Below are 24,203 nucleotides of genomic sequence, written 5' to 3'. Positions count from 1 at the left end.
TTTTTTGGCACCACCCTGCAAACTATAAATTAGTGCCCTACTTCCTATACTTTATAAAGGGACATTGATCTCACAAAGAAATAGCATGTTCACACAATAGTACCCCCAATTCAAATTACAGAAGCACAATCTTATTCACATTACACCGCATGTAGTGCCCCTGATTCATATTACACCACATAGTAGTGCTCCTTATTATGGTTATTTCATTTAGTAGTGGTCTTTATTTATGTTGTGCTACACAATGATACCCTTTAGACACATTATGTCACACAGTAGTGCCCCTTATATACAATGCACACAGTAGTGCCCCTTACACATAATGCCCACAGTAGTAGTGCCCCTTACACATAATGACCACAGTAGTGCCGCTTATCAACATAATTCCCACAGTAGTGCCCCTTATACACATATCTGTTTCTGCCACTCGAGCAGCTCACCACCTGTGTCCCCCCAGAAGCTCCATGCCCTATATCCCTCCAGCAGCTTCCCCACCTTTCTTTTCCCTCCAGACCCCTCTCATCTTATCTTCAATATGCACAGAGTCTCCTCCTCTTCATGGCTTTTCTTCACTTCAGCAGCGATGATAGCTTGACATCACATACGCCGTGGTGGAAAAGGAAACCACTGGTACCTGAGATGGGGATGAATGCTGTCCAACAGACACAACGTGTGTGACTACCAGGAGGGGTGGGCTGTAGATAGAGGAGGACCATGCAGCCACCAGGACCTGAGGAAAGGGAAGGAGGCTGCAGCTCATCAGTAACATTAGCGCTGCCTGCATACTCAATTGATGTAGGTGATTGGGCAGTCTTTTCTGTTGGAGTTACTGTGCAGGGCAATGAAGGAGGTGGAACTAGTTCCCCTTAACATTACAAGTGGTGGAACTCAGTTCCACCTCATTCTCCCCCACTTTAACCCATGCTTATACGTATTGTACTAGTGACTTTCTGGGTTTGACCATGTCTAAATCTAACCACTATTTGTTTACTTCCTTGGCATTCTGCCAGCATATCACACCAGGAAACAAGCACAGTGAACCTAAACCACATCATTTTGTACTGATTATGTACCAGTGATATTAGTTAGCTGTGTGTCTCCACTTTGTGTGTCCGTTAACCACCCTTATCATATATATCCCCCCACATTTCTCTACTATTTGCACTCACCTAGTTTTGTCCCCTATACATCTACCTAACCACTTTTTCTTTTTGCCCTTCACTTTCTCCTGTCTTCACTTCTTCCTCTTCTGCCCTCTTTAAAACTTCCCTTCCTACATTAGTTTTAGTTGTCAATCTCAAAACACCTTTAGTAAACACGCCAATAGATTTTGAGGGGTGGTATTCATGTGACCGCCGGTCAGCTGACCGACAGTCACATGACCTCATCCACCAGCCCGACGGGTTACTATCCCGATGGTCGGCATGCCGACCAACAGGGACTATTTCCACTCGTGGGTGTCCACGACACCCATAGAGTGGGAATAGAACGCGTGGCGACCGCAGGTCGCCACCGAGCCCGCAAGGGGCTTGCTGCACTCGCCCCTCCCCGCCGGGATCCCGGCATCGGTATGCTGCCGGGATCCCAGCGTCGGTAAGCTGACCGGCGGTCTCCTGACCGCCGGTCAGCAGTACTACACCCGATTTTGAGACCCTGACTTTAAATTCCTCCTTCTTTATGAAAGCTTATTTATCAAAAGGTGAAATGCTCTTTTAATGATGAAATAGGTTTGAGTAGGGGTGGTAAGGGGTGCAAACCAGTATCTTGTTTACGGACCTATGGAGTCTTAGGGGTCTATTTACTAAGCCTTGGATGGAGATAAAGTGGACAGAGATAAAGTGCCAGCCAATCAGCTTCTGTCGTTTTTCAAACCCAGCCTGTGACATGGCAGTTAGATACTGATTGGCTGGTACTTTATCTCTGGCCACTTTATCTCCATTCAAGGCTTAGTAGAGAGATCCCTTAATCTGTCTCTGGATGAGAATAGGAGAAGAGATATTGACCAAGAGAAAGGATATTATGCAGAAGAAACATGAAGAAAACAATGTAGGTCAGCAATAAGATGATAGTGAGCAGACAATGCAACAGGGAGATCAGGAGGGGAAGACAAGAGGCAAGTGGGCATGGAAAGCATAGGAAATTTGTTAAAAGCTGGAGAGTGCTACTGCGTAGTCTCCATGATGTTGTAAAATTTGGCACTATGAAAGAACATCGCAGTAGGACATGGATTTGTTGTTTTTAGCTCAGTAAGACCCTGTGATATATGCATTCCACCCCTCAAATGACCGCTTGCATCCTGCACCGCTACTTACATACACATTCACTAGCTGATGGTCTGTATGCTACGCACAATGGTAAGAGTATGTTATGGACATAACTTTGAGTACGGCTATACATCCACATTGCTGCTAAATAAACCACTCCACTGTTTCAGCACTGCACCATTTTGTGACTTTGAGGGATCTGCTGGTGTATACTGTTACTCTAGCCATTACCATCACACACACATATTTCAACAAAATTAAGGGTCATGGGGTTCAAGACAATAGTAAGCATACTTTAAACAAGGAAGAATAAAGGAGTGAAAGGAGACATAAAGGAAGACTAATAGATGAACATAAGGGAGAGACAGATATACACAAGGGAGAGCACCACATTGGGAATGCAGACACTTTAGGTGAAATGACTGAGGACAAAACATTCAATCAAGTTTAACTGAGTCTTCAACAAATTTCCCTCTTACACATGTCCCTTAAATGGCCTACTGTCAAACCAACTAATTTAAGTGTTTATTCAGAATCCTGTTTCTTCTGCCCTTTAATATAACTGTTTCTTTTTTTCCTTCTTTTAACCTATTGATTGGGATTGCGTATTGTATACTGTTGGTTATTATTTTGTTTTTGTTGTATTTATATGATTTTAAAAAGTCTTAAACAATATTATAAAAAGTAGTAAAAAGACAATATGGTATCCATTATAAGGTTTGACCATTGTGGGCATTAAATACAAAGGCAATCTTCTCAATTCAACTAACCGATTCAAGGATAATTGCAATATTCACAAGCACAACTACTGCATGCACATATTTATAACAATAGTGGTCTGCAACAAACACAAAAATGGCAGCAAGTATGTAGTTGTGTTACTAAATGGGCTGGCTGAAGACCACAACTGGAATATTAATTTCAGCATAGCATCATGATCCAAGGGAGAAGCACATTTACTGGGTCTTTCGTGCAATTGCTTTTATCATACTAGTATAGTAAATAGGGTTGCCACCTCATCCCTTTATTTCTGGACACATATTAATTACAGAGGTTCTGTGGCTGGCTGACTTCAAGACTCCATTTCACCTGGTTTTAATCAACCACAGAACCTGTGTACTTAATAAGTGTCCAGGATTAAAGGGATGAGATGGCAACCCTAATAGTAACTCATACAAACATCAAAGTCTGAATAAAAACATACTAAGGTTAAAAAAAATACATATAGCATAAGAAACTAAGCTTTCAATACCTCAGTTACTTGTTGTTTTTTTTCTTGAACTTTTCATATATGGTGAAATGTCTTTTATAGCTCTTTGAATTATTTCAAACAGAAGGTGTTGTCTGAGGAGCTACCCAGGAGAAAAAAAACAAGTTATTATTACGAGTACGAGAATTTACTATACAATGACCTTTGTAACTTATTTTTATTTCTTTCAGGTTGCCTTTATAACTAGTAATTTTTTTTTGTTAAACCAAATGTAACTCTTTTGTCTTAAATAGTATTTCAAAGTTTCCAAAGTACTAACAGTACTACTGTGTCTCTCCATTTGTTATCTGGTGGTGATTTTTCCTTGTGACTTCCTTATGTACAGTGTGTACCCCAGAGATTATTGATCTTCCACAAAGGAGAACCTGGACCATCTTGGATGATTTATAGTGCTCACCTCATTCAAAAATTATGGCATAGCCATTATGGGAGTCTATGCCTCCCCCATGCGTTGTACCCTCCTCTCCTCCCCTCTCTGCAGACTTTCTTCTGTGCATTTGCAGTGCTAATTACAATTATGCCTTTCTCATGCCATAACATCGGTGAAGAGAAATACACCATTATGTTTCTGTAAGTGGACCTGCCATCTAATCTTTGGTCTTTGTATAGACCCCTTAAAAAACTGAAAAAAGATGTTGCAAGTTCTTTTCATAAACAGTTAAAACAAGACTAGATATAAGTTACAGTACACATCAGTAACTAACTAATGGATTAAATGTGGAGTTTGGAAGCAGCCAACTATGTTTTGTAATCCAACATGCGGTGCAAAATTTCTGCAAAGTTATGTTTGACAACAATATCTTATCTTTTGTAAATGAGTGTAGTGATCAGTCCCCTTTAGCTATGGTATAATCTGATGGTTGGATAGGATTTATATAGCTGACTTTACAAATAGACAAAACAGGCAGCAATGCAACCTAGGCAAGAGCATTACCTTATATCTGATAGGATCTGATTAACACTTACCGATTTGTGAGCAACAGTCCTGGGGTTCAGTTACCTGACATGAAATGTACATGATGTGGATGGATAAGGATGTGGCTTGGTTGGTGTGATTTTCCAGTTAGGAATATTGTTAGGTATGCCAAGTTCTTTGGTGCTGACAAATAAAAATTCTGGCTACAATGTGCAGTATGCGCAATTATTAATATAATTAAAGTTAATGTTTAGCACTTCCTACTATTCTTCCCTTGAAACATATGCTCCCCCACTACTATCCCCTTGACATGTGTGACCCAAGCTACAAACCCCTACAGAATACAACATGTTACAGTACCCAGTGTAAAAATCTGTTATTCACTGCAGCTCCCACCATTGCTGCTCCGTGTGGGGAGGAACTCTTTGGAGAGCACCGATGACTCCCATAGATGTCACTGAGGAACCGTACAGACTTACAATTTTATTGAACAGTAACATAAGCAGCACTCTGACCCTTCCTCCATAGAACACTGCAGCATGATTAAAGCTCCTGGTAGGCATGGATCGGATTAGCAACACAGGACCTGTGCAGGAGAGATTCCCGAAATCAGAACTGCTCAAGGGCAGTTGTCAGTCTGGGCTGCTCTCTCCTAGCTGCTCTTAGCTGCTGCTGCTCAACCTACCCAGTAATATTGCATTTCAGTTGTGCTGATGTGCACACAATTGTGGCAATCTGACAGGGAATGGTCTTTGGTGGTTCCTGGGGACTGCAGGGCACTGTGGCCTAATTCAGTTGTAGTACCAATTATTTCCTGGATCAGTACAGCTGAAATAATTAATCCTTCCAAGTTCCGGGATGGTGTGAAAAAGTTTCTTAGTACTATAAGAGTGCTATGAAGTGATACAAGAATATTATTACTGAAGTTTATCTTTATATAGTAGGTTATTTTTTTCTTGTATTAGTGGTACTACTACTGTACATAGCATTCTCTCCATTATTATTAGATAAATGGGTATGGGTCGTTGGATAGACACAACTTAGGTCGACAGTCATTAGGTCGACAGGGACAATAGGTCGACATGGTCATTAGGTTGACATGTACTAGGTTGACGGGTCAAAAGGTCGACATGTTTTTTTTTACTGTTTTTGGCATCGTTTAATTCATAAAGTGACGGGAAACCCCAATTACTGCACCGTGTCCCCTCGCATGGCTCGCTTCACTCGCCATGCTTCGGGCAAGGTGCCTCGCTTCGCTCGGCACAGGTTACCGATCCAATTGTAGTCCACGTGGATTATTAAGTATGAAAAAGTCCCAAAAAATTTACAAATGTGAAAAACTCATGTCGACCTTTTGACCTGTCGACCTAGTACATGTTGACCTAATGACTGTCGACCTAAGCTGTGTCGACCTAATGACCTTATCCCAGATAAATAATGACCAATACATGTTACTGAATATTATTCATGTAATATAAAAGAAAAATGTTTGTTTACAGTAAATAAATATATTGTTAGATAGTGGAACCGATTGTTCAACCTATAAACCACTTGCTGTTAGCACAGGGATAAGCTCTACTATGCTCCTCTGACATTCTGCATAGGTGTCTGTCCTGTGAATTTGATTCGAGTTCTATGAGCTTACACATCAACTGCTTATTTGTTTTATAATAATACTGTATTCCGATAGTTCAAGTTATGTTTCTGGGATTACATACAGTATGTGTTTCTCTTGCTATGCTGTACTCTTGCAGAGAACCAGAAATGTTTGTAAATAACCTTGCACTATGACATATCTGCTGTTGACAAGGAGATCACAAAGTCCTTTTTAAGCTGAAAGGGAGATAAGGCTTTGGATGACTTGGTTATATCCCTGTGTTTTGCATTTAAATCAAAATAATCCTCTGAAGCAGAACTTTCATCAGGGATGTAGGAGAATCAGTGATGGAACAAGCAGGTTAAAGTGAGCATCCTGCATACTCTGGCTTCACTGGATTTTCTGTCATTTCTACTACTATCCGAGGTTTGTCACAGTATACTGTAGTATACCTCACCAATGGCTCTCCTGTAGAAAACGGCATCCTGTCTTTAGGTCAACAACACTTAGGTCGACACTCATTGGGTCAACCACTATGGGTGGACATGCATTAGGTCAACATGGTCACTAGGTCGATGTGGCAGAGGTCGCCACATGAAAGGTCGACATGAGTTTTTCCAATTTTTTCTAATTTTTTAAAAACTTTTTCATACTTTACTATCCACGTGGACTACGATTGGGAATAGTAACATGTGCGGAGCGCAGCGGTAGCAGAGCCCAAATAATGGCCCAACCCTAATCCACTTAGTGCCTTAACCTAACTTTCCCACCCGCAGCCCAAACCTTACTCTCTCAGTGCCTAACCCAGGGGCGCAGCCAGAACTTTGTGGGCCCCACAGCAACATTATGAAGGGGCCCCTGTCCCTGTGCTTCTAGAGGGACACTTCTCTGCAGTAATTGTGCATTGTATGCCCCATAATAGTGCCCTAGTTCATTTTATGAACCATACTAGAGCCCTAGTTTATTTTATGAACCATAGTACAGCCCTAGTTTATTTTATGAACCATAGTAGTGGCCTAGTCACATTATGCCATATTACAGTGCCATCAGTTCATATTATGACATATAGTGTCCCGAGCTCATATTTTGTCACACCATAGTGCCCCAAGTTCATGTTATGCCACACTATCCTGCCTCCAGTTCATATTATGCTACAATATAGTGACTCCGCCTCATATTGTGCCATGTTACAATGTCCCACTTCATTTTATGTAACATTATACATGCAGACCCCAAGGCAAAAGTTTATAAGGGCTCCTATGTATCTACCAACGGTAAACATTTTTTTTTTAATATAACACATGTAACTGTGACAGGGAACGTGGGCCCCTCTCAGCTCTGGGCCCCATAGCAGCTGCACTCCCTGCACCTATGGTAGCTATGCCTTTGGCCTAACCCTCCTGTCCTGCAGCCTAACCATAGTGTTGGCATTCTGCAAATTTAGGTGCACACCTTTTTTGCACAGAAGTTCAATTAAACAGGTTTGTGCAGGATCGCAAAGACAAAATGCAGGCCTGGACAAATTCTGGGAGGCATATTCACACCCTTCCAGAAAAGAATACAGAAAAATGCTATGCGCAAGTAGCATTGTATGCTGCAGAGGGGGACATTTCTCATCCTCCACAGATAGCTTGCCCGCTATGACAATGCCAGGCTGGGATAATTAGTACCCACTCCCCTGCCCCTCTCGGCACCCCTCAGTGTGTGTGCACCTTTGAGGGGTTTGTTAAACAAAAAAAATCAGTGAGGGTCTATGTATTTTTCTAAGTTTGTAAGTGACCCTTAATGGTTATAGCTCCATTATACTGTAGATGACAGCATCCTCTTATTCAGCCTCAGAGGCAACCCAATATCACACAAATTAGATACCCTCTTCAACCATGTACACCTGCTGTGATGAAGATGCAAGAATCTGGCACTGTATTCAGTGTGGCACTTGAGAAAATGGCATAAATTATGCAATTAATATTTATTTTTTTACATGGAGTATAACGCTCCTGGATTTCACTGTCAGCTTTCTTTTCTTTTAAGCTGTGAATTATGACATATTACAGGCTGTTTATTGAGCACACAGAGGCAAATGTCACACCGGCTATGTTAATCAATAGGGACCACATGTGGGTGAGGATTATTACTAGCTGAGACAGCATATCTAATGGCCACATGCTAGTATTACGGTCAACATTTTGTTAAAATATTTAAAAGCCATTTATTTCATTTAGCGTGCAGTAATGAGGCTTTCAATGCAGAAGTCTGCTCCGGATAAATCATACAGGCACCACTGTAGTGTTGATGGATCTCATGCTTTAGCTAAACTTCCAGCTGTTCCTGAATAATGAGATGAAATAATAATGTAAATACTAAGAAACAGAGTAATGCAGAAATCTCACAATCACTTGTCACCACTGCACTGAATCGGAATAGTAATCTTAGTAGGACTTAAAGTAAGTGACAATGAGATTTTACTTTTTGAATATATTTGTTTAGTATCTGAAGCTGTTTTGAATACTGCAGCCTGCATATGGAGCGTAACACGATGAACAGGAGGATATCAGTCAGCATCCATTCATTTCAAAGGTAAAAGTGTTTATTTAGACAAATAATTATTATTCTCATGGAATTTCTGAGAGACTACCGATTTCAAGGATAAAACAGTAGGACAAATGGTTGCACTCTAATGCCCTGGTTTCAGTCTCAGAATGCTTAAATCCATTTTGTTTTAATAACTTTAAATGTAAATAAGATATACACATGGTACAGCAATATTTATATACAGCATGTCTTAGTAACAAGCCAAGATTCAGTGTACAACTAAATTTAAGACTTTTTATGTGAATGACAATGAAAGTCTGCCATCAGTAAGTCTGTTACTAAAAGTGTCAGCCACCAATTAAGAAGTGGATTCAAATGCTTAGATGGTTTTTAAATGAATGATAGAGTTATTCTAGTGTATTTCAGAAATTCCTTATAAAAAATGTGGCCTTTATACAAACAAGTCAGTCAAGCAACCTCATCCCTCTATATAATGGAGAGGTTGGAATGTGGTTCTTATATGTACCGGCTGTGCCGTAAATGACTCAGAGGTAAGGGATCTGATCAGACTGTGATCTGATGTCTCTATTATGTCCATGCTTGTGTCAACGTTGACAGATGTTGATGCTCCGTTGGGATCCAGAAATGGGATATGATGAAAACATACATTCCCAAATGTCTATTAGACTATAGCAGGATTCAGTCTCATGCTAGTGAAACCAGAAGTGTAGTGTTAATTGCTTAATGTGCTTAAGTGTAATTGTACACTTTCTTCAGAAGCATAATCACACTGAAACGCGTTAAGCAATCAGTGATTACACTGCCCATCCTTTCTGACAGATCTACAGATTAGTTTTAGTAGTATTACAGATATTTCCTTTTCATGTTTCTTAAATTTGAAGGAGTTTAGACAACCCACGCGGATCCAGTCCACTACTCCCATGAAGTAAGTCAGGTCATGATGACTTACCATAATAGTCCACAAAAGATAACCAAAAGTCAACATCCTTCAGTGCACAACATCTGATTTCATTTACCTAAAACTAATTAGTACTGTATCTCCAAAAAGCCAGTCATTCTAACCAAACAGGTTGGCTTTGCTCTGATCAGTCAGAGCATGGGAAAAGATGCTGTGATTGGCTAAGAGACACAACTAAATTCTTATGGTGTTTAGCCACAAAGAAGTACATCATTATTGTATCCATCTCAGCATGGGGTCGCCACTCCATGTAACTGATCAGGCTGATGACTCCTCTAATCTCTCAGCCAGTGATCCAAGGAGTCTGAAAAATCAGATGAATTGTCTGTTACTTCAGACTCTTTGGATCACTGGCTTAGAGATCACTGGCTTAGAGGAGTCATCAGACAGCTCTGCCTCCACCCTAGTGTGTGTGTGTGTGTGTGTGTGTGTGTGTGTGTGTGTGTGGGGGGGGGACAGGGGAAGACTTATTAATTAAACACTTAAACACTCTCTGCCTCTCCCTAGTCATACTCTGCTCCCCACTGCCTCATTCTTCCATCCCCAGGCAACCCCTGCCATCCTCCAGTACCCTCTGCCATCCCCATGCTAACCTATGCCTTTACCCTGTCACCCTCCGCCATCCCCTATCACCCTCTGCCTCTCCCCTGTACTCCACTGCCATCCTCATCAACCACTGACTCTCCATAGTCACCCTCTGCCTCTCTCTGCCAGCCACTGCTTCAGCCTCTATCCCACTGCCATCATTTGCATCTCCCTGTCATCCCCGTCACACTCTGCCAGACTCATCACCCACTGCCTCCCCTTGCCACCCTCTGCCTCCTCGCCATCCTATGCCTCTTCCTAAGTCACCCTATGCCATCACCCCTGTTGCCGTTCTTCCACCATCTGTCACCATCTGCCTCTCCCTAGTAACCTTCTGCCTCCCTCTGCCATTCCCGTCCCCCTTTTCCACCCCGTCACCATCTGCCTCCTCCTGTTACCACTGCCTCTCCCCAGTGACGTGCGGTGGGGTGAGGTAGGTGAGGCAGAGCCTTTCCTGTCATACTTACGTTTAGAACAGAATTTTGTCTGAATAAAGTATATGAAAAATACTAATAATTTGTTTGAAATATCTTTTTTACATTATTCTAATAATTTTTATAGCCCAAACTCTGGAGTAGAAAGTCTATGGCAGGTGAGGCAGTGCCTCACCTGCTAATCTTTTCAGCACATCTCTGATCAAACCTCACCAAATTTCTAGGAGTTTATACTGCTGCACCTGTGTATAATGCCCAGATGTACCCTTCGGCTCATATATTGCATGAAATTCTGGCTCTGGGGTTAGCCAGTGCCTCCTGAGCTATTTAGCTCACCGCACGTCTCTGCCTCTCCCTAGTCACCCTCTGACTCTCCCTGCCTTCTTCTGCATCTTCCTGCCAGCCATTGCCCCAACCTCTCTCATCCACTGCCACCCTCTACCTCTCCATGCCACCCACTGCCTCTCCGTCATTCACTATCTCCCTAGTTTTTCACTACCTCTCTCTGCCACCCCCTGCCTCCCCATCACCCTCATCCACCCACCGCCTCCTCCATCACCCACCACCTCCTCCCTGTCAACCATTGTCTCCTCTGTTACCAACTATCTCCCTGACACCCCCAAAGCCTTCACAGCAGGTAGAAACTTAACATGGGCATTAATATATCAAAAATCACATGCAGGGCGGGGACTCCAAAATGTGCTCATCCTTGCATTTTTGTAAGAAATTAAGTGATCGCATTAGTGGTCACATCACTTTTGTGCCTCCGCAATGCTACTGTGCATGAAGGGTCAGACTGGAACATGAAGGGCGGGCCCAATGAGGGAATGCAGTGGTAGGATCAAGGCATTTGGGATCCCGGCAGCCAAAATACCAATGCTGGAATCCCGACACTACTCAGATTGCTGACACTTTTTTATTGCCTATTTTTGGGGGGGCTATTTAATTAGCCCCTATTTTTCTGTCTGAAATTTTTTGATTCTTGTGCGAAAATACATACTGTAGGATCCACAAAAAGTTGCAGACCTATGTGTTTTTGCGGCCACGATCATGGAAAAAAGGCTGCTTATTCACCTTTTAACTCCTGTCTGTCTATTTATCTAGCCACTATTAATATATAACTATATTATCACTATAAACATAACACAGTGTGAAATCCAAATGGCTGTGTGAAGCTCTCCTATATTATATTTTTCTTTCTGCTCCCACATTAGGAATACTGATTGTGGTGATGTTTTGTTGCATTGACGAAACAGCAGTAAATCTCAGCAGTAAGGAATCTGCTAATGAGAAAGCTTCAGCTACAGTAATACCATTTAGTCCTAGAAACAGCAGGGTTCTATGAAGTGCTATATTGTAAAGGAATATAAAAACTTGAAAGAACTACTGAAAGAACATTTCTTTTGTCATCCATTTATTTTTTAATGCAGTATTCTATGTCATTCCTTTTTTTTTTTTTATCAAGGAGCCATGTATATACAGTATACACTTAAAGAGGAACATCAACCATAAAATAAGATATATGTAATAATAAATCCTTGCTTCAGTTCTTCAAGAGATAACTGGATTTCTTGCCGTGTAAAAACTTGAGCAACCAGAGAATGTTTATTCATCTGCATCGTATCTGCCTCAGTGGATCACAATCTGTTTTCCCTACCACAGGCGTACAGATACTGGGACAGTCTTTTAGCCAGAAGCTAATAAGCCCAATAGGGACAGTCTTTTAGCCAGAAGCTAATAAAGGTGATTCAATTAGTAAGGTACCGTAAAAAGACCTCTCACATGTGTCATGTTATCTATTTAATTCTTATTTCCCACCAGGCCAGAGCATGTAGACCACTGCTTCCCCTCACAAAATCCACACAAGAATGAGTAGTAGAGACTGTCTTGGGAATGAGGATTATAAGTGAGTTTCCTCTGAGATTCCTGGATCACCTTCACTGCTAATACCCCTTTTACACCAAAATTGCGGGTCCAGCCTGGGACACTGAACACAGGTTTCAAGTCGCATCACAGCGACTAGATCCCCGTTTACAATGCAGGCTGGACCAGGGATATTGCCAGGACATACGTCTGGGGTCCGGAATAGTAGACAGCCGCCCTTTTGGTATGACTAGTCAAGAGATAAGTCACGCCTCAGACTTGGCTTGGGGCCTATGGATGCTGCTGCAAACTTACACCTTATCCTTCAGTTCCAAAACAGAGAACTGACAGAGCACCAAGTACAGTGAGATTCTTTGGAAATTCCAGGTACAGATGGTACAGATGGCACAGCTATCAAACCTGACTTGGACATTAATTTGGACTCTATTGTAAAAGTTCGTATTTGAGCTACTAGTAGTCCAATATTAGGTCCATGTCCTCTGGAGGTGAACTCTGATTCTGTACTGGCACCACATTACTTTTATGCGCTGCATCATTTTCCACTAGCTCATCGATCAGTCTTTCCTTAGATTAATCCATACATGCTATATTATTTCATTGCTTACATAAGTCAATCAGTGCCACTTTGTCTTGTTGCTTGAGATCAGCTGCCATCTCTCTGTGGACAGTAATAAAATAGATAGTAATAAAACAGAAAACAAAATAGAAAATAAAAATAATAGAAGGGAAGGATAGTGCTTGCACTCACAGTATGGTTAGTAACCAGAGCCATAGAGAGCATCCACAGACCCTGGTGCCAAGGGGGCATGGTCAATCAGAAGGAAGTATGGACATGACCCTGAGGGCGCTGGCTGAGGGGGGCATGGTCAGGGCATGGTCAATTTGAACAAAGTGTGACCATGGCCCAAGGGGGTATCTACCACTTGGCCAGGATGGAGCTTGCCATGTGCATTGGATGAGGGGGGCACCGCCTGCCGCCGTGCTCCATGTTAAATAACCAGCGCTGTATCTGCTGTTTTTGTATATATATATATATATATATATATATATATATATACACAAATCGATTGGCTAGCACTCCCTCTCCTTTATCAGCATCCGTGGTGCTCTTTACACTGCCTTCACATAACCTCACATATGTGCTGCTTGACAAAGGGTAAATGAAACCCAAAATGTTGCTGAACTAGCTGGCGTTTGTGATATGTGATTAAGAAGTCCGCTGAGTGCCATACTATTGGAGGTTTTATATATATATATATATATATATATATATATGTGACACTCTGACATGGATATCCTATTAACTTGGATTTATGGGGATATATGTGGCTATATAGGTACCATCACTCATATACTGGAGACAACCTGGGTGAGACACCTAAATTATCCCTAAAAGGAACCCTCATTTCTCGCTAACAGGCACAGTGCAGCTGAAAGGGTTAACAGCTTCCCCTACCTTAGGTTGCTAGGCTACACCAGCAACCAAAGGACAGCAACTTGTGGGGCGCTAGGATTAAGGTGCAGACCTGCAGAGCAGGAGGAATCGAAGCTGCTGATTGGGTGGCGCAGAGCGGGAAGAGTAGGAGGCAGGGTTACCTCCTGAAGTGATTGCTGAGGAGTCTCCTGAGGTGACAGGGAGAGAGATGCTGTGAGGAGTGGTGATCTTAGGTAACAGCATGGAGAGTGATGCTGCGCTGAGGTGATGCTGAGGAGAAATGCTGTGGAGAGCCACCAGCCGCCGCTAAGGAGAGCCACCGCTGAGGAGAGCCACCAGCCACCGCTGAGGAGAGCCTCCAGTCGCCGCTGAGCACCGCCACCAGCCCGCACCATACTGAGAGGAGACGGGACTGCACCGCCACCAGTCTGCGCCATGCTGAGGGGACGCGCTCAAGAGAGATGGAGCTGCTGATGCTGCACGCTGAGGGGAGTGCATCCATGCTCCAGCTGGCTGCTGACAACAGGTACGTCCCACAGCCACACTGACCCCAGAGCCCTCAGTTAGTGGCAATTCCTATAGCTATTCGGGGACAGCAGAGAGAGAGAGAGAGAGAGAGAGAGAGAGAGAGAGAGAGAGACTTGCTAGAGCAGAGAATACTAGAGGGAGAGAGAGACTTAAATTGTCACTAAACCCCGCTGCTCCTCGATGTGACTCTATTCTGAAGATAGAACAGGATACCTAATCTAACAGGGGTTAAGGAGTCTATCATAAAGCAATAATTGAGAGAGACACTTTACACAGAGATCCATTTCAGTGACGCGCTGTAGCACAGATGGCGTGTTTATAAAGGGGAACTGTATCCTTCTAATTCATCGCTGCTTGTACTGCTTCAGTGGACTTATTCTTGTTGGAGCCACTGATTTACCTCTACCACCTATGCTCACTAACCGCTGTTCTAAAAGGAACTGAGTTACTTTGCTACACACCCTAATTGCATGTGGGCATAGCTATAGGAGAACTGTGCTTTGCCTTGTGATATACATATTAATTACTAACTCTGTCCCTCTTGCTTTTACCACATTCACCTGCTTTTTGCAAATCAAATAGTACATGCCATTCTCCCCTTTGTGTCTGAACTGCATTATTTGGATGGAGCATTCGTACTGACTGATAGTATTCAGCTTTTATTGCTACTCTAAGACTGCAACTAATAATATATCTGTGCTATTGAAATATAAATGTATACACCTTGCTACTGAGGTTTGACCTCCTGCTTAGTACAAGTCTCAGTGGAGTTAGGCTACCATTTGGCTGGACGTTTGAGTTACGTTAGTTAAAAGGTGGTAAAAGGCCAGTGTAAACTGTATGATACATCATCTCAGAGTAATTCCATATTGTTGCTTGCAATACTATTGTGTTTTTAGTGTATGCATTGTTTTCCTGATACCGTAAATTGTATTTGCCTCTTAACCGATTAATTCCCTAGTGGTGACCAGTTTGTTGCCGTATAATAAATCCTTCTGTCACCGTCCTAATGTGTGGTGACTATTGTGTTGAGGGGGTCCTCTGGGGTTAGGGTTCCTCGTCCTCTGCCTAGGGTTCCAGTAGTGAGATCCGGTTCCAGAAGTGACTCCGGGCAAGGGATCCAGGTACATTGACCAACATCTACACCTGCAACTGCATCAACACTCCATAGTACCTACCTGTTACAATCTTGGCATCCACGAACATAATTCAGGATGTTGGAACCAGAGGAACCTCAGATGCCTGCATCGACCAAGGGCAGAAGTAGGATACCTGCTTCACCCGGCCAGTCACCACCAGCTGCAACATCACAGCCTGCACCAATCACAATGCCTTACTATTTTGGGGCCCCATGGCTTCCCATATACTCAGGAGATACTAAAATGGATGGCACGAGTTCTTTTAAAGAATTTAAAGAAAAATTAAGATCTATGTTCAGGCTGTACCCCCTTAATGAGGAACAAAAAGTGGAGGTTGTCATCGGGCAATTAAAAGGTGCAGCATTATGGGAAGTAAGATCCTGGTCTGGTGAAGTGCGAAAGTCAACTGACGGCATCTTGAATAAGTTGGCTGGTATCTTCAACTTACAGACAATTGCAGAGTTAAAGGGTCATCTGTATGCCTGGAAGCAACAACCACATGAGTCCTTATGAGAGTTCGCACTGGGGCTACAAGAAACGATACGGGCGATACAGGCCAGAGATCCAAAATAGACTGAGGAAGCTTATGAGACCATGATAAACTTGCTTATAGAAGGGGCTAGGGGCGAAGCAACAAGAGCTCAGTTGCGGATGTGGAGGCATCAGAACCCTGTCTGCGCTTTTTCAGAGTTCAAGGAGGCGATGATGGACATCTTAGGCCTTAATCAAAATACAGATATCAAGTATGGGACTGTCGGGGCCACTCGAGAGTGGAATGCACGGAGACTCCCAACTAAGTCCAACGGCCGAACCTTTTGTCTCAAGAGGAACTGCTGTGCAACAGTTACAAGTTGGTCAAGACCAAGTGTGGGCACTCACCAGTGTCGTCTGCGAGTTAATGAAAGAGCTAAAAGAAATACGGCTGAAAGAGGCTGAAGCTAAACGCAAGGGATGACGCTGGGATCAAGGCGGAAAAGGACGACAACGGTGGATGTGCCACCTGAATCAGGGCGACGCCCCACGGACCAATTTGATGCCCAAGGAAGACCTATATGCAGACGGTGTAAGCTGAATGGGCACATTGAGAGACAATGTTCCAACAATCCTTTAAATGACCCAAACCCAAGGTGAGGGACCAACCCTCGGGAGGTGATGCATCAGTAGGTCCATCAAAGCCAGGGTGTTGACCTCAATATGTCAGAGAGTGTCCCCACCTCAAAATTCAAGTTAACAGAGTGGAGGTAGCTGCGGACACAGGCTCACAGGTGACGACGATCCAACTTGCAGAGTTTCAGAGACACTGAGACGAATCAGAGATAGTAAGCCCACCGAATACCTGGTTACATACTAGGCTCATATCCATGCTTTTCTGCAGCTCATCAGAGTTGTGAGGATCACCTCCGATAGTGGGATATTATGTGAGGCACTTGACAGTATGGGTCAGAGATTTTTAGAGTGTGGATATGAGCTGGAGGAGGTAAAAGAATCTATTTTTCTAAATGCCTTACGCTTGAATAAGGATGCACCTGTCTCTATAGAGAAGAGATTACCTTTTACGAGTACTTATTCCATTACTTCAGGGGTTACAAGAGCAGCAGTCCTGAAATATTGGCATATTATCCAAACGGATCCTATACTAGGACCAAGGTCAGCAGCCACCTCTTTTTTGCTATAAGTGCAGCAGAAATCTAAAAGAAAGAATAACGTATTCAGATATTAGCCCCTCGATGGCTACAAGTACGGGTTGGTTGAGCTTGCACAAAGGAGCTTTTAAATGCACAAAGTGTGTGAATTGCTCTCATATGCTGACCAGTAGTCAATTCTGCCACCCAGTAACTAAGACTAATTATCCAATCCATCATCTACTCAGTTGTGAGTCTAAATTTACAATCTTTGTCATCGTGTGTCCATGTAACAAATTGTACATGGGAAAAACGATAAGGATGGTTAAAGAAAGAATCGTCATGCACCGGTCGTCCATCAAAAAAATCACAAATGGGTATTGATGCCAGCACACCGCCTGTAGCAAGGCATTTTTTCAATAAAGGACACACCATGAGGGACTTTAAATTTATGCCAGTGGACCACATTCCACCACTCAAAAGGGGTGGCGATAGACATAAACTATTGGTACAACGTGAATGCCAATGGACATACAAGCTTCAGACGATGGTGCCAACTGGCCTGAATGATGAGTTTACATTCTCTCCTCCTACCTAAATGCCTGATATGCCAACCAGACCAACTGACCCCCGCCTGTCAATCACTAAAGCTAGCCTTGCCCTAAACTAACAAAACAATCTCAAAAACTTACAACTGCCTCCTAAAACATAAACCGTACTGTGCAGGACTCACCCCCTTTACTCTAGCAGAGCCTTGGACAAAACCGCACGGGAACGTCCGTAGTCCACCCGCAGGGGAAGGACACACTCGCCGTGTTACCAAAAGGGGGTGCCCCACAATGACCACTCATGTAAACTTTGACCGCTGGCTGGTAGCGACTTTCCGCCACAACAAGGTTTCCTAAACCGCAGACTGCCATCCAACATGAAACAGCTAACAAACCTAACCAGCCAAAACCGAAAAATACTCTCCAAAAACACACCAATACCCGCAGGGGAAAGGTGAACACCGTCTTCCCTATAAAACTGAGAATTATGAAGGACCAGAAGCGGATGCCTAACTATCAAACCACCTATTGCCTGAACATACACCGACACTGCGGAATTAACTTTCTTACGAGCCTTTTCAATGGCAGAAAAATGAACCGCACCCCGCCAGCGAAAACGGGGCACAATGTCCGACCAAACCACTGTCACCTGAGGCCAGGAAGCTCGCAGCGCGACCAAGTCCGCCTTGGCACTCAGGATGAGGTCGATGCCCTTGACTTGACCCATATCATTCCCCCCTAGGTGAATGACGATCCAGCCGGGCCGGCCTCACCTTCGTTCATGACGAAACAAAAGCTGGAGCAAGCCAACCCAACCCCCTAACTCCGAACCATCGAACTACTCTGTTCCCAAAGAAATCACCCGTTTGACTTGCCATAGGATGTCTCTCCGCCCCAAAAATGTAAGAATGGCCAATAAGTCAACACAGTGAGATACAATTGAAACAGAAAGCATAAATAACCCAAGTGAAGGAGAAAACTCAAAAAACCTCCCATGGACCGTAAATAATGCCAATTGTAATTCGGCCCCCACGGAGGAAAATGTAAAAATTCACTTCACACCCTCAATTCCTGAATGCTAGCCATTCAAAAACTGATGGGTAAAACACGTTTTGGGGTTAGCGCAACAAACTAAAACTGAAACACTCTAACTGAAGCCTCAAAACAGCCCGGTCACAAAACCAGCTGATTGAAACTGCGCTTCCACGGCCCGAGCAGCCGTCCTACCCGCATAGATAGGACCCACTCACCGCAGAACTGTACTAGGGCTTAATAAAGATGCCCAAGTGAACTCAGCCCATCTGAAACAAACACCACCAGCAGGAAAAAAGGCCTCCCACCTCCGAAACTTAGTCAATGAGCTTCCAAAGGAAGGGTGGAGCCGGTAAACCATAAAATACAGCATCAGGAACAAGCTCCCAGAATTTAGTGAAATCAAAACGAGAAAGTTCGGTATTCTATTGTCAATACCTGGGACATGCTTGGCAGTGAAATGAATATTATGTTTAAAGCATTTGAGAACCAAATATTGCAACAACCGCAAAGCCTGAGGAGAGGAAGAGCATTGATTATTAACCACATGCACCACACCCAGATTGTCGCAGCAGAAAACAATGCTCCGATCTGACAATCTGGAGGACCATAATTCCACAGCCACAACCAACGGGAAAAGTTCTAAAAGAAGCAAGTTCTTTGTGAAACCGCATGTAACCCATGAAAGGGGCCAAGACACAGTGCACCATTCCCCCCTAAAAAATGCCCCAAAGCCCAAACTGCCAGCATCATCAGTAAAAAGTTGGAATGACACGTTCGAACAACGCTCGAACGGCCATAACACTTCACGGTTAAAAGAAACCAGAAAAGTGGACCACACCTGCAAATCTTCCCTAATCTCATGCGAAAGGTACACTATATGTTGAGGCTTACGAACACCCGCCATGGACTTCTCAAGTTTACAGCAGAAAACTTGACCCATGGGGATGATCCTGCACGCAAAGTTAAAAGACCCAAGCAACGATTGGACCTGTTTCAGTCTAACACTACGTCTGCGGAGGCAGTCCTCTATGAGACCCAGCAATTTGTGCACCGTATCGGCGGGCAGCTGGCAACAACCGCCCCCGAATCAATTTCAATGCCCAAATAACTGAGACAATCAGTGGGCCCCTCAGTCTTATTAGGGGCCACGGGGCACCACAAGAAGATGGAACAAATGCTGGGCGAGACCCAGAACATCCTTGCAAACTGAACTATCTTTTGGGCCTACGAAGATAAAATCGTCTTAATAATGGGCGACGCCCGCGTGACCGGAGGCCGACTGTATACACCAGTGTAAATAAGAGCTGAATTTCTCAAAGTAGGCGCAAGAGACAGAACAACCCATTGACAAGCACCTATCAATGTAAAAATGATCCCTTAAGCAGAAACCCAGAAACCGCAGGGAATTGTGGTGAATAGGAAGCAGGCGGAAAGCGGACTCAATGTCCAATTTGGCCATAAGGGCGCCGGGACCCTCAGCTTTAACCAAATGAAGGGCTTCATCAAAGGTTTGATACCGAACCCTGCATGCCGCAGACGAGATCGCGTCATTGACCGAACTGCCATGAGGGTGTGACAAATGCTGAATAAGGCGGAATTGACCCGGGGCCTTCTTAGGGACTACACCAAGGGGAGAAAAACAGAGCCCCGGCAACGGAGGGGACGGGAAAGGTCCGCACATGCACCCCAAGCTAATTTCAGCCTGAACCTTACGGGAGACCACTAGCGGGAAATCTCGCGCGGACCTCAAATTGCGTCGTGAGACCACTATGACCGGATCTGCAATGGGCAGTGTAAAACTGTAACGGAAACCATCTAACAAAAATTTACCAGAGGGGACATCAGGGTAAGAAACCAACCACTTGGCTAATTCCCCAACGTTAACAGGAGAAAGCGATTTATTTACCACTTCCGGGTGCATCGGATGTGTCAGAGGGCCGGAGCCCAAAAGCAACAGTGCAGTCTTTTGCCGGGTGACCCCCACCACACACTTTGCAGGAGTGGCGAAAACGGCAACTCGTCCCTTGGACACATTTGCCGTCGTTGAAGGCAAAACACTTTCCTTTATTCACGGCAGCCGGGCTGGGACGGACACCCGAGACCGGCTTGCCGGCTTGGGAATCTACTGGGGGCTTACTGTGCTGCGTGACCTCGAGCCACACCTCAACGTCCTTAAACCCCAAGGGTAAGGTCGGGTTGCCGTCCTGGTTGCAACTGAACTTTTCGTCATAGTCCCGCCTCGCGTAACCCTTGGAGGTTAAGTACATTTCCTGAACCAGAGAAAGTTATTTGACCGTGTTGGGATACTCAGCTGGCCTCGTCTCAGCGTAGCATGCTGCAAAAACCAAGAACCCGCAGAGCCACTGATGAAAATTGCGAAAAGCATTTTCACCAATGCCTCCAACCTTCCCAGCCTTATTGAAAGTCTTCCTCATGTCATCCGTAAAGGTGAACATGTCGACATATTTTCCCTTCTTAATCTTTTCCCTCATCCGTTTACACAAGCCCCTGGTGACCGCCGTGTTCGCGCAGTGTACCATTTCAGTAAAACGGGGAGGATCCGACGCGACCGCAGTACCCTTGCCCTTCCTATCTTTCTTGTGTTGCGATGCGCAATGAGCCTGGCTGATTTACGCGGGCGCCTAGGGGACTCAGAATACCTAGTATCAGAAGAAGAACTGTCAGAAGAAGAACAAGTAACCATCTCACCAGTTCCAGAAGGACCTCCCACCTCTTCGGACGCAGACAGCTCCTCTTCAGGGACCCGAGATCCCCCAGCTTCGCCTGTTCCCGAAGGCCCACTCTGCTGCGTCAATGCCCTCCTCTGCACTGCAACAGGACCCGACACTGCCATGGTCACGGATGACCCACCGGGAGGAGAGACCTCCCTCGACACGTCAACACGTAATGGGGAGCCAGAAGGGGGGGACAAACCCGGCGGCAGGCGGGATAGAAGGCAAGGGAGGGGGGAAAGAAAGGGGAAGCTGGGAAAAGGGGATCGGCGTGGCCACCAGCTCCGCATTCGCTGCGCTAACGGCCATACCAAAGGAGGGAGGCCAGGGAGCTGGAGCGGTGAAACCCGGGTGCCATGCGTACGGAGCCTGCATGAAAGGCGCCGACCAATATGGTGTCTGCGGGAGGGCCTCGTGTGAAAATTCCCCCGGCGTAAGACCCTGAAAAGGGGGCCAACCCCGGGCCCGCAGGGACGGGCCACGATGTTACAGAGCCATGCGCGTGCATAAACATTGCCGGCAAATAAGGGGAAGAAGAGGGGCCCGCACACTGTGTAAACTAGGCGACACCGCTGAGGTCATGATGGGAAATTGTAGTGCCCCTGACCAGGCCATCGACACAGCAGGAGCTGGCAGGAACCCGAGGGAGCCGCTCGCGTCGCGTCGCCCGGTACCGCAAATGAAGCGGACAGGGCACTGTGAGCGGACACCACCTGCATTATACCGAGCTGTCCAGCAGGTGGCACATCCGCTCTCTGCCATTGGCCGCCGGCTGGTGGCAGCAGGATCTGTGACACCGGGAGCGCACCCGGATGGATCCCAAATGCCTGACCGTCCGCACCAATTGCCGGCGTCTGCAATGGCATATGCGTGGCGGAAACCGGATGCACAGCGGAGGGAAGCAGGGTACTGGCAACGCCATCAGAGGTAATGGTAAGCCCAGGCTCCGCCCCCTCACTGCACCTGCAACCACGGAGAGAGAAGGGATGACCTCCAGGAGCCAGGCACCCGCAGGGGAGCTGGCTGGGGAGAGCACTGGCTGGACGCGGCATGCAGCGGCACCGCGGGACCCGCCAACTAGGTCACCTGATGCGGTCACCACCATGGGGAGAGGCAGGGAGGACAGAGCTCCGGCACCGGCGCGCTCGGCTCTACTGCCGCACCGGCCGCCGGGCACTGCGGCCGCAGGGGAGCCACAGCCGCTCGAGGAGAGCAGTAAAAGCTCTCAGGCGGACGGCGCAGCAGGGGGGAGACCACCCGCACATGCGGCCGGCAGTAACCAGCCACAGTGAGAGGGTGTGCGGCCTCGGCGAGGCGGCGGGCACTGATCTACATGGGCGGGGCATCCTGCAGGGGGAGATGCTGACGGGGCACAACCAGCGAGGGCACAGAAACAAGGAGAAAAGTAGCAGTGAGGAAAACGAAACAGAACTGACAAAAGCAGGAATTAATGAACTGGTATCCTTACTGCATCCAAATGGAAAGAGGAAGATGGCTGCCAGGCTTACATACCAATATACACTCCTCCTACCTAAATGCCTGATAGGCCAACCAGACCACCTGACCCCCGCCTGTCAATCACTAAAGCAAGCCCTGCCCTAAACTAACAAAATAATCCCAAAAATTTAGGGCGCTTATGTGGCTTCGGGCTTATGCAGCTCTCTGCCTGCTCTCCTACAGTATCTGTTGGTGTCCAGCTGAATCTGCAGATACAGTAGATCTCCTTTTCAAGCTCATGCTAGGTGTCTTAAAATAATCTATATGCAAACCAGGAACAAATGGAGGCAGAAAAATAATATATGGTTTTATATTAAGGAGGTTTTCAGGTTGTTTACATTTCCCTCTAAATTGTCTGCATATTTAGTTTTCCCTTTGTTTCTGGTAGCACGTGATAACCAAAGCATGACGTCTCTCCCATAGTTCTGAGGAGCGGGCGGCCAGACGGAGGGCAGCACAGTCCGGATGCAGGAGCGGGGCTGGTGAGTATTGTGGGGGTGTTTTTTTGTGTGTGTGTGTAAGCAGTGCTACCAGGGGGTACAACTACTGGGGGGCACATCTACTGGGGGCACAACTACAGGGTACATATCTACAGGGGGCATATCTACAGGGGGCATAACTACTGACTGGGCTATAACTACTGACTGGGGGAATATCTGCAGGGGGCACAGCTACAGTGGGCACAGCTACAGGGGGCACATCTACAGGGGGCACAACTACAGGGGGCACAACTATGGGGGCATAACTACAGGGGACATATCTACAGGGGTATATCTACAGGGGGCATAACTACTGACTGGGGACATAACTACTGGGGGAATATCTACTGGGGGGCATATCTACTGGGGGCATATCTACGGGGGGCACATCTACTGGGTGCACATCTACTGACTGGGGCCATAACTTCTGACTGAGGGCATATGTACTGAGGCATAACTACTTGGGGGAAAATCTACTGTGGGCATATCTACTGGGGGCACATTTACTGGGGGCACAACTAGAGGGGGCATATTTACAGGGGGAATATCTACAGGGGGCATATCTACTGGGGGCATATCTACTGACTGGGGGCCATAACTACAACTGAGGGCATATGTACTGGGGCATATCTAATGGGCAGGCTAATTTTTAAGTTGATAATTTTTGTATGGCACCCGAAGGATTTTATAAATGTCCAAATGGCCCTTGGCAGAAAAAAGGTTCCCC

The 24,203-nt window shown here is 45.4% G+C and overlaps 1 long non-coding RNA gene across 2 annotated transcripts; it reads right to left on the bottom strand.

Annotated features, from left to right (window-relative positions):
* On the bottom strand, window positions 1-23,037 carry LOC134926499 (uncharacterized). 2 transcript variants are annotated; one of them, XR_010177540.1, is made up of 4 exons: window positions 22,969-23,037; window positions 13,067-13,119; window positions 3,517-8,375; window positions 1-730 (listed from the first exon to the last, which is right to left on the bottom strand). It is a non-coding gene; the product is annotated as an uncharacterized LOC134926499 (long non-coding RNA). The 2 variants fall into 2 exon arrangements; XR_010177542.1 differs by lacking the exon at window positions 22,969-23,037 and adding an exon at window positions 21,478-22,961.
* Window positions 23,038-24,203: the final 1,166 nt, after the last annotated feature.

Source organism: Pseudophryne corroboree, chromosome 1 (genome assembly GCF_028390025.1).
Source record: "Pseudophryne corroboree isolate aPseCor3 chromosome 1, aPseCor3.hap2, whole genome shotgun sequence".
NCBI classification, from domain to species: Eukaryota; Metazoa; Chordata; class Amphibia; order Anura; family Myobatrachidae; genus Pseudophryne; species Pseudophryne corroboree.
Note: the sequence above shows the minus strand (reverse complement) of the source record. Positions and strands in the feature narration are given on the sequence as shown.